Source organism: Callithrix jacchus, chromosome 3 (assembly GCF_049354715.1).
Source record: "Callithrix jacchus isolate 240 chromosome 3, calJac240_pri, whole genome shotgun sequence".
In the NCBI taxonomy this organism is placed as follows: Eukaryota; Metazoa; Chordata; class Mammalia; order Primates; family Cebidae; genus Callithrix; species Callithrix jacchus.
The window spans coordinates 58,409,999-58,421,989 of NC_133504.1; the positions used below are offsets into that span (position 1 = coordinate 58,409,999).

General features: G+C 37.5%; 1 long non-coding RNA gene across 1 annotated transcript in view; it reads left to right on the top strand.

The window, feature by feature from the left end:
• The window catches only part of LOC118152199 (uncharacterized), a 129,266-nt gene extending 125,535 nt beyond the window's left edge, over positions 1 to 3,731 (top strand). Inside the window, exons 4-5 of the long non-coding RNA XR_013533375.1 lie at positions 1,810 to 1,908; positions 3,422 to 3,731. This is a non-coding gene — a long non-coding RNA (uncharacterized LOC118152199). The remainder of the gene's footprint in view (positions 1 to 1,809; positions 1,909 to 3,421) is intronic.
• Positions 3,732 to 11,991: the final 8,260 nt, after the last annotated feature.

Sequence of the window (11,991 nt, forward strand, 5' to 3'; positions counted from 1 at the left end):
AGAAGCAGCTGGGGTTTAGCAGTTAACTCTTATTTTTAAGCTCCCCCCAAAAGACCCAGTCACCTGGAGTGCATTCAGTTCCCTGAAGAAGAGGCCCACACATTCCTCTGATGCATGACAAGGCTAATCCTTGCAATGGAACCCTTTCTCCTGCTCAGTCCATGTCCCCAGGGCAGTTTCTAATGCTCAGTGATGCACCAGGGTGCTCAGGCAGTGGTGCTATCTTGGACATTTCTCCTTTAGATTGCAAACCTTTTATATTGTAGGTGCTTCTTACCTCTCCAGCTTTCTTTCCCTCCACTCCTAACTTGCAACCAACACCCAAGCCATATTAAACTCTCTGCTCTCCCCAGATCCCCTAACTCTCTCTGACATTTCTGAGCCTTTGCACACACCTCATGTACTCATTTACTTCCTAGAATGCCCCTCCTCTGTCTCTTCTGTGGTAGGTAGAAAAGTGACCCCCCCACCCCAAATAACCATGTTCTAATTCCTGAACAAATGATGTGACCTTACATAGAAAAGAAGTTAAGAATCTTTTTACATATGATTTAGTTAGCATCTTGAAGTGGAGAGATTATCCTGGATTATCTGGGATACTAAGTGTAATCCTAAATGTCCTTTAATGAGGGAGGTAGAGGGAGACATGACCCACACAGAGGAGAGGGCAATGTGAAGTTGGAGGCAAACCCTGGAGTGACATGAGAATAAGCCAAGAAATGCCAGTGGCCCCAGAAGCTGAAAGAGGCAAGGTGAAAGAGGCAAGGAAGAGACATCCTGAAAACCTCTAGAGGGAACACAGACCTGACATCTTGGGCCTGATGATACCGATTTCCGACTTTAGCCTTCACAACCTGGAAAGGAGTTCCTATTGCTTTAATTCACCAAGCTTGTGGTAATTTGCTGCAGCAGCCCCAAGAAGTGACCCTCCTCTTATATTAGGCCAGCACCTGCTTAATCATGGTATCTCAGCTCAGATGTCACTTCCTCCAGGCAGTCCTCCTGCGTCTCCCTTGGGTCCCAGTTTCATGGACTCCTTATATGTTCCCACAGTAGCCTATGCTCACTTTTACTGGGGAGCCTGTTATAGTTTCCTGTAAAAGTCTCTTGAATAGTTAACTTCTAGGTCTTGGCAATTGGAGGGCATGGCCTGTGGCTTCCAATTCTTCCTCCATGCTGCCTTAGGGACCAGCATGCAGCAGGTTTTTCATAAACATGCAATTACATGTAGCTTATGGTGTTCTGTTAGCCACCAGCAATCCCAAATGGAAAACAATATTACCATATTATATTTTCTTTTCAACTTCTGATTGGGTAAATAAATCACACATGTTGTTTTCAAGACGTTTAGGCAAGTTTGCACTGCATCCTGCTGGAGGGTAGAGGCTGCTGAAACCTCCAGCTCTCAGCTAAGGCAGCTGCGGTCTCACCTGCTTGCGTGGTGGTCTCCAGCACAGGCCTCTTCTGTATGCCTTCACAGTACTCATTGATAAGAACTCTTGTTCCCACTCCCCTTCTTGCTTGTCTCACAGGATTGATATGTGCGAAGTCTATTCCTAGTCTATACTCTCACACAAAGGTCTCAGCCCAGGTTATCGGTTAATTCTTTCATACTCTTTAAGGCCTGTGTTTTCCTGCCTCTTGTCACTAGCATCATCATTGATAACCCAAGGTGTGGAATTTTGTGCCATTGCCTATGATTGTGTGGGTGGAAAAATCCTATGATGAAGTCAATGTTTTGTGAAGATTAACATCATGGTGTTGTTAAGTCCGTATGTCAGGGAGAGTAATTGGGTTTCTGAATTCTAGGTTGTTGCAGGAATCTGGCCATCAGGCAGTGAGGAGCTGGACCAGAGTGATGGTGCTGGGATGCAGTGGGAAGGAATTAACTGAAAAGACATTGTATTGGTAAGTGCATTTCCAGCCCATATCAGTCTGAATTTTCTACTTAACTATAAATGATAATTGAGGTTGGGTTTGCAACTGCTTAGAGTTTTAGAATGTTAGGCTCTCACCCAGCCTGCCCGCCTCACCTTTTTGTTCCTCCTGAGAGCCCTGTCTTCAGTATGTTTGGTGGTATATTTCTCACTAGCTCTTCTGCTGCAGGCTCCTTGTCAAACAGCTCCACCAAGGCCTCTCTATTACCTCTTGAAGCTCCAGTCAACTCTTACAGCCTGAAACAAAGGTTTCATCGTTCTGGCCTGCTTTGTCTTTCATCACCTCATTCCTAATTAGGTTAGGAAGTTCACTTAGCCTCCTGTACAGAGTTGAGACCAAACCATGTATTTTATTAGGACTTCATTGAAGTTCAGGGAAAACACCATGGAACTTAATTTATAACCAGCTATGAGATTTGACTATTCTTTCACATCTCACCGTCCCAGTTTGACCTTTGGCCTAAACCCCCCAGCTTGACATCCTCCCAGTCTGCAAGTTACTTTGGAGCCTAAGCCCAATTACCATGCAGCTCAGAGAGAGAGAGGAATTTCTTAGACTATTTTCTGGTTCAAGATGCTGGGAACAGGAATGTCCTCTCCCTTCAGAGGACTACACAAGGTCTTGTAGGATAGTGCCCAGCAGGCCCACATCTGTGTATTCTGGCTTAATTGCCTTTTGAAAAATCACAGCATGAGAACCTGTGGAGGACAGCCACATCTTTCCTCCAACGTGAATTGAACTATTTTCTGGCAATTTTTTTCAATGTCAGATCTCCACTTACTGTAATAAAAGGCAGTGAAACAAAACAAAATGAAAACAAATACACAACCCCAAATTCCTCCACAATAGCAAGGAATAATTTGAAATACAGTATATTGCCTCGATCAGATATAACCTGACCTAATGCCCTGTCTCTCACAAACCTCCCTTTCTTCTCTCCTCTACTCTCCAAACAAGGCTGGCTCATAGCATAGACTGCTACTGCATTTTTGAACAGCACACTCAACTGTCTAAAACATCTTTTCGAAAGCATAAAAGCAGCTAATGGTGATGTCAATGTTTTCCTCAACATCAAGGAATCAATCGTTTACATTGTGTAATGAAAGAATTCATTGATTTCCCACAAAGAAATTATGTGTTCCACAGATGAATTTCTGCTTCAACCTTTCGGGAGGCTTAATAAAAGGCCTTGAGGCTTTGAAATGACAGTTTTTCTAGCTTCTACTCATTAAGGTTTCAAAAACCCTGGTTTCTAGTCCGCAGTGATAAAATGAACCCCTTCTTTTACATAATTCTGGCAGAACATGTGGCTGCCTGATGTAACAGTAATAAGAGGAAGAAATGTGAAGGTTTTTCAAATATGGGTGATAGAATAGTGTGTATTATTGATAGGTATGCAGTGCTAAGAATTCTGGGAGAATGATTTTAGGCAGTGAGATAAAAACTTCGTTAATCAGTAACTCCCATGTGTGTGTTTGTTCAGCTAACTCCAATTCCCAGATGTAGAACTTGGATGGATCTTTGGCTTTGATTGTATCCAAATCTAGCAGCAAACATGAATAGCCATCCAGTGTTTTCCTGTCATGAGGAAACATTAAAGCAGCCTTTTCATTTTAGGATATGGAGGTAAGACATTTGTTCAATTTTTGTGGTTCAGGGTTCCCCTGAACATAGGGGTCATTCTGTAACACTGTTTTTTCAAAAACAGACTTCTTATTTAAAATAGCTTTTCAGAACATTCAATTTTTAGAGTAGTTCAGATTAGACAAGTTAGCTGATGATTTTAGTATAACTTTAAAAACTATGCTCACATTCCCATTAATACAAGGGGAAGACATCTGTTACAAATCATTATCTTTATTGCTCAGTGTTTTTCTAGAAGTAGATAATATGAAGCAAGGTCTCGCCAATAACACTCTATTCCATTTTCATCATTATGCTTAATTATATTACTGTTTTATCTGCATAGGTACAGAATCTAATCCATTAATTATAATTTTATTTTAATTACTAAAATGCTGTATTTTTGAAGCTACCCCGGAGGATTATTTTTTTTCCTCAGGTAATAAGCAAATATCCATTTCTCTACCATTATTAAACAGATTTACTTTTTCTTATCAGGTTTTAAAAATAGTGGTAGTGATAATTATTCTTGATATTTAGTTAGTATATTACACAATGTTTGGTTTTTGTTTGCTAGTAAAATCCTTTTCTTTCACTTAGTTTTTAAAAAATTCTAGACCTTTCTTTCATTTAGAGGTAAATACTTAGCACATTATCAGTACCATTTAATCTTTCTGAAATGCATTCCTTAATGTCTTTCTTAATCTTTAAATAAGCTTCTCTTTCAATTTCAGTACACTGGAAATAAGTCCCATTAGCTTATTAATGAGTTATTTATTGACACCTATTTTCTTGTTGGATTAAAAAAATAATTATATTGGCATATGCTTGATAAACTTCTTAGTAAATCACTTCAATGTTCTTATCCCCCTGTCTTTAATTTAAGATAATGAGAATAAATCAATCTGGTGTAGGTGCACTAAAATGTAACTTTCCCCCATGGATCTCAATAACCTTCTTGCCTCTGCTACCTAAAATGTAATACTAATTTCTTATTGTTTCACAAAAACTTGGGATATGACTGTCGTTTATAGTCTTTTAAGGTATTCCTTATTTTTCAACATTTTCTTTCAAACTCATTTAAATTTGTGAGATCTTCAGCTGTTCTTTAAAATACTGTTTTATGGATTAACAGTAAGAACACCAGGAAAAAAATGTCTGTAAGACCACATATCCAATGAAGAACTTGTATCTAGATTAGAATATATGAAAAAACTCTCAAGACTCAAGAGTAAAGAAACAATCTAATTAGAAAACGAGCAAAAGACATGAAGAAACATTGCATCAAAGAGGACCTATGAAAGGCAAATAAACATGAAAAGTTGTTAGACATCATTAGCCATTAGGAAAATGCAAATTGAAATCACAATGAGACATCATCACTCACCTATTAGATCAGCTAAAATTAAAAATATTGACAATATCAAATGCTGTGGAGAAAGCAGAATGGAGAAACTAGATCAGTCTTACATTACTGGTGGGAATGTATATTGGTACAGCCACTCTGAAAATTGTCTGGCAATTTCTTATAAAATTAAATATGCATTTTTCATATGCCCTAGAAACTGTACTTTTGGCATTTATCCCAGAGAAATAAAAACCTATGTTCATGCAAAAACCTGCATGTGAATGTTCACGGCAGCATTATTTGTAATAGCCAAAAATTGGAAACAATCCAAATGTTCCTCAGTGTGTAAATGATTAAACAAGTTCTGGTGCACTCATCCAGTGGAATGAACTCAACAATGAGACCTGCAAACTTAAACTACTGAGACCTGCAAATCTTGGATGGACTTGAAGAGCATCATGCTCAGTGAAAAAAAGCCAGTACCAAAAACTTACACCTGGTATAATTGCATTTACATAACATTCTTGAAATTATAAAACTATAGAGATGGAGACAGTGGCTATTAGGAAACAGGGTAGGGTTGGGGAAAGTAACCCTACTTGGGTGAGTCTTTTTTGGTGATGGAGCAGTTCTGTTTACTGATGGTGGTTCTAATGAAGTTTTACATGGGATCCAATTGCATAGAACTATCTACATACCTATCCACACACACACACACACACACACACACACATTCACGCATGCACATGCATACACATGAAAATGCTAATGAAAACTGAGTAAGGTTCATTAAGAATATATGGTCAATTATTATCGCAAACTTTCTACTGACAGTGAATTTTCTTTCATATAAATGGAAAGTCTTATTGATAGAATAATATATGTCAGAAGATTTTTAAAAATATAATCTAACCTTAGAGCATTACCAGTATTATTTTATAGTCAGTAGTCACCTGGCGACCATCTCCTGATCCTCTTGCCCACTACGAGTACATCTGAATAGAAATTTAGTTAGGAAGGACTTAAAGTTCCTGTAGATCAAACTCCCCAGGTAGTGTTTAATGTTTTGCCTAATGTCTGAGAGGCCAACCGGAACCTAGGTCTGTTGCTTCTAAGTCCAGTATCACTTCATTACTCACACGGTCTTGCAAACAGTGCAATGCAGGTGGATGAGTACAAAAAGCCCAGAAATCTACATTCTCCTCTGAAAGTTAGATAATATAGACAGCTAACAGTGGGGACAGAGTTAGGCTGGAGTAAGCCTAAAAGTTTTCCATCATTCTCGGAGTCTTCTCCGAATCTACTGGTCCTGGTAATTCAGGGAAACCTCTGGGAGACTAGGAATTCTGAAGCTTTTTGTGGCCCATGAAAGGAGCTGAGAAGAGACTGACTGATGCCTCTCTGCTTTTTTCTGTTGCCACTCTTTGGATTATTGCTGTCCCAAAAGTGAGTGAGAGAAAAAGAAAATTAGTGATGTACTTAAGGAAATACAGTCAGTAGGTAGAGAAAGAACACACAGTACTGGCAGAAATTCTCCACAGATTGGCTCTGTTTAGTGAAGGCAGTGGTGAGCTGCTAAATATTTAACAAATGGCTTCTTGAAAAAAAATACACTTGCATGTACATTTATTACATGTATTATAATGTATAAATGTATAAAATGTATTATATACATTTTACTGATAGTCAATTGGTTCTTACAGAATGCTTTCATTGATCTTTGACAGAATTCTTGTATTTGTAGCTGAATTACGGTTGCAACTGATGAACAAACATAGTTCTAGCAGGAATGTTGGTTGCTATTTTTATGTACTTTAATGAGTAACATGAAAGTGAAACAATGGAGATGTGTATTGGAGCTTTACTCATTTGTCAACGACACTATGACTTCTTTGCTAAATCAGATGAAGCTTCTGAATACTGGAATATTTCCTCAACTCACAGTGTATTATAATAGACACAGTTATATACCTTTTTTTTTTTTGAGATGGAGTTTCGCTCTTGTTACCCAGGCTGGAGTGCAATGGCACGATCTCGGCTCACCGCAGTTCTCCTGCCTCAGCCTCCTCAGTAGCTGGGATTACAGGCACACGCCACCATGCCCAGCTAATTTTTTTTTGTATTTTTAGTAGAGACAGGGTTTCACCATGTTGACCAGGATGGTCTCAATCTCTTGACCTCATGATCCACCCGCCTCACCCTCCCAAAGTGCTGGGATTACAGGCGTGAGCCACCGCGCCTGACCATATACGTTTACATTTAATCTATAACATTAACATTTTTTCTTTCACTTTCTTACCTCTAGGCAAGCAACCAAACAATAAAACAAGCTCTTATTTTTTAGCATTTTCTAATTTCTGTGGTGTAAATACTCCAATCATGGCTGATTTCAAACTACTAGTGTTATGTCACTGAATGCACAGTTGAGAAGAGATGCATAATAGCACACTGTTATATAGTATTTACACCACACAGAAATAATAGTTATTAGTAACCTCAAGAACATCAATGTGGCAAAATGCAGTAAACTAATCAGTGTTGAGTATTTACTATTGTTGCTTTTAATATAAAGTATTTAATTGAAAATATGTGTAATTTAATTTTTACTAATGGCTGTGTTAACAACTGGCTCAAAGAATTCTTGGAAATTTAATGCTTAACTTTGAGCCGGTATAGGTCAGCTCCAGTACTCCACTGGCATATGGCAACTCTATCTTTTCCAGTGTTCACAACAAAAATTTGGGAGTCATCCTTCACTCCTCCTTTTGTGTGCATATTCCACACTTAGTCTACCAGTAAATCCTGTTGACTTAATGCCTTGCTTCCTGCTTTATAGAGAAAGTAAAAGAAGTTAGAAGAAAACTTTTACACATTTCCACCACCACATTAATTCACTACCAGTGTCTATGCCACACATGCTTCTGTCCTGCCTGTTAAAATAGAATCATCGATGAACAATTCATATGTCTATGTGAAGTCAATTCCTTCACTTGTGGAATACATTGCATCCCCTCTCAGTTACTCAAGGGCATTGCTCCAGCAATTCTTCCCATTTCCTACATCATCAATTTTTTATTTTCTGATGAATTATTCCATCCAACACACAAACATGCTGCTATTTCTTCCATTGTAAACATTCATTCTCTTGATCTCACTCCCCTACCAGCTTCTGCCCCATTTCTTTCCTCAACTTTGGAGAAATACTTCTTGAAAGAGTTGTCTACATTCACTGTTTTCAATTCCATTCCTCCTGTTATTTTGTGACTCTGCTTTCTACTTTGCCACTTGCTGTGTCTCAGTCTCCACTGATGATTGGTCTTCTTTCCATTTCTTTAATGTTAGAGTGCCCCAGGGCTCAGTGCTTGGTACTTTCTTCTGTGGACACTCAGTCCCTTGATTTTCTCAGTCTCAGCACTTTCAATACCATCTGTATTCTCATGATTCCACATTTCTATCTCTAGCACAGACCTCTACCCTGATCTCTAGATGAAGCACTACCCCACATACACTTGGATGTCTAACAGACAACCCCATGTCCAAAGCAGAACTCTCATCTTCCTCTCTGGACTTACTTATTAATTTTTATCCTTCTAGTTTCTCAGCAACTTCATTCTTTCAGTTTCTCAGGCTAAGACTTTAGGGCCATTCTCGACTCCTCTATCTCACACCACATGTTCAATCCTGTAGGAAATTCTGATGTTCTATGTGCAACGTATGTCAAAAGTCTGACCACTTTTTACCACTTCTTCCGCTATCAACTTGATCAGAACTACTATCATTTTTCATCTGGATTATTGCACTGTTTTCAAATTGGTTTGATCCTTGCTCTTCTATAGTTGATTTTTCTATACAGCTATAATCCTTTTAAACATAATCAGATGGGAGTCCTCTGCTCAGATCCCTTCAATAGCTCCTCATTTCATTCAGTAAATGTCAAAGTGCTTCAATGGCTACAAGGCCCTATGGTACTTTCCCACTCTGCTTTGTTCCTCTTCATCTCCTACTTTCTCCCTTGCTTACACTAGTCTTGAAACATAGTGAGAATACTCCCATAATAGAGTCTTTTGCTGGCTGTTCTTATGTAGTCTCATTTCCGAGGTATTCTCTTTATCAGTTCTATCATGTTAATTAAGTATCTTCAGACAACTCACCTTCTCAAGGAGGCCTAGCCTGACCATTCCATTTAATCATATAACTTGAGGTCTATATCTTTCTTCAAGTCTTTTTGCCAGCTTCTGCTTTTTTCTTCATAGCACGAATCACCTTCAAATATACTAATTAATTGGCTTATTATTATGTTTATTGTCCATTATCAGCTTCACAGTATAAATCCCATGAGAATATAATTTTTCTGTTTTGTTCCTTGATGTAATGTCAGATCCTGTTTTCAGTAGTGAATGATCAACAAATATTTGCTGCATACAGGACTGAAAATTTGCTACATAATTTGTGGGTTCAGTGCAAAGTGAAAATTCAGGTCTTCTTATTCACAATGTATCAAGAATTTAAAGATGACCACAGTAGAGCATTGATTCACACACGGGGCCCCTCTAAGCACAGGGCCCTGGGCTCCTACACAGGTTGCATGCCCATGAAGCCAGCCCTAGATGGATGGCCAGGTAACTTTACTTTCAAAACACAAGCAGAATATGACCACTCTTCATCGCATTTGCTACTAGAAACTTGGTGCCAGCTGTCATCATTTCTTACCTAGATATTGCAGTAGCTTCCTAACTGGCCTCTTTGTGTCCATACTTACTTATACTGTAGGGCTTCTCATTCACATAGACTCTAATATAAACATTTCTCCTAAAATGTGATGGCTCTGAGACTGGCTTACAGGATCTGATCCCTGCTACACTCTCCAACCGCATTTCCTACTCCCACCCGCTTCTCCCACTCTGCTTTTAATTACACTTGACCTTAGGTTCCCTTACTTGGAGCACACGTCTCCTAAGACTTTCACTTTGTATAAGTCTTTGCTCTATGTTTACTTTCTTAGTGAAGACTTCCTTGGCTACATATATAAAATAACAACCTATCCGACCCTGACTCCCTTAGTCTACTTCCTTTCTTTATTTCCTCTGAGTAATTTATCATTCTGACACATGATGTATTTTATCAATTTTATTTCTCCATGAGGGAAGAGCCCTTTTTCTGTCTTTTTTACTGCTCTATCCTCAGCATCTATAAAAGTGTCTTAACACATAGTGGGCACACAACACATGTTAGCTGAAAATGTGTAAAAAAATGAAGAAACAGAAGAGAAATCTCCTAATGGAACACAGATGCTGGAGGAGATAGATGATGGCATAAACTTAAAGTTATTAGAGCACTAGGAAAGTTTAGTTATTGAGTAAAAAGACACATTTGATTGAAGGAAAACAAACCAACCACAATTTCTCAGTCTAAAATTTGGTAGAAAATTTGAAAGGGAAATTGGTGAGGCCAGAATTTCAGGTTTGGAAGAAGTACTCAACAGCAGAGTAAAACTAAAATGAATTGGGAATCCTGAGGAAAAATATAATTGATTTGGTTGTCACATTTGTGTTTTTCAGCAAACAATTTATAGGGCCCCAGGTGGAGGAAAATCCAAAAAACAACAGATAGAAGAAAGACAAATAATAGATTAATGTTTCTCTGATCTGAAAAAAGATGGAGTCTGCAGATTAAAGGAGCTCACAAAGTTTAACATAAAACTGATAGTCAATATCCTGGGCACATTCCTAAACTCCAAGAATAAAGATAATATTTTATAATCTTACAGGCACAAAGACCAGGTTACCTCTAAGATAAGAAAGAATCACACTGTCATCAGACTTTTCATCTACAAACTAGAAGTGAAAAAATGTGAGACTCCTGAGGAAAGGACTGGAATTCATCTTGCAGGCTGAAAGTAATGTATTTATATATGTGGAAGGATTTAAAAAATGTGTTATTCACCTGTCCTGCCTGACAAAAGGACTAGAGGAAGAACACTGTCCAGACAACAAATCAGAAGAGAAACTTTAATGCAGGGAAAAATGAACAGGCAAGTGGTAGTCAATGAAACTTGCAGCATATATAGCTAAATTTAATGTGATAGAATACTTGAAAATGTGATAGGAATACAAACCAAAATTATTGCAATGGAGGAGTCATGTTGCAAATTGTCTAAGCAAAGCCTAGGAATTTGTGTGTAGGGTATGGTGAGAGGCATGAAATAATCCTTCTAAAGATTTCATCTGGTTGGAGGAATACAGAAATCAAAGTATTGGAAAGCTATAATATAATTGGGTCAGGGGGCAAGCAGTTGGAATATACAATGTTTCACTGGCAAAGAAAATTGGCATATTATGAGTTTCGGGAAGGAAAGTTTCCACTGACAGAAGTGAAGAGCACAGTAGAATGTCCAAATGAAAAGAAAAATAATGAATAAATACCAATCTCTTAAACCAGCCTAAAATTAGAGAAAGAAAAAAGGAAACAATCAAGTTAAATAATTAACAAACATGGAAAATATAAAACCTAGTACATTAAATGTAAAAAGTCTGAATTCTTCTTTCAAAAGACAAAGATAGTTGTATTAGATTAAAAACCAAAATCCAACAATATATTGGTTACAAGAAACACTTAAAGCAGAGTAATAGAAAAAAATGTGTAAAAATATATTAGATGTAAGGAAATACAAACAGAATGTAATAGTGGCAATAGTCATATAAGACCATAATTAATACAATTAAAGTTAAAAACACTAAACAAGATAGAGCTGTTAAGATAAAAATGATATGATGCAATTATGGGAAGCAAAATTTATGAGTACATTATACACCTGTATGCACTAAACATCAGGTTTTTAAATAAAGCAGAAGCTTTTAGAAATACAAGGAAGAACTAATAAATGTACAATTATAACAGGACATTTTCATATACATTATCTAAATGGGTATCATTTCATGTTAAAATCTATTTGCAGTTCCTGAATGCCATCACTATTAAAGATACAAAATAAATTGATAAACAAATTTAGAAAATAGAAAAAAGACCAATACAATCACTCAGAAGATATTGAGAAAAAACATAAAGATAGAAACTGAAATTAA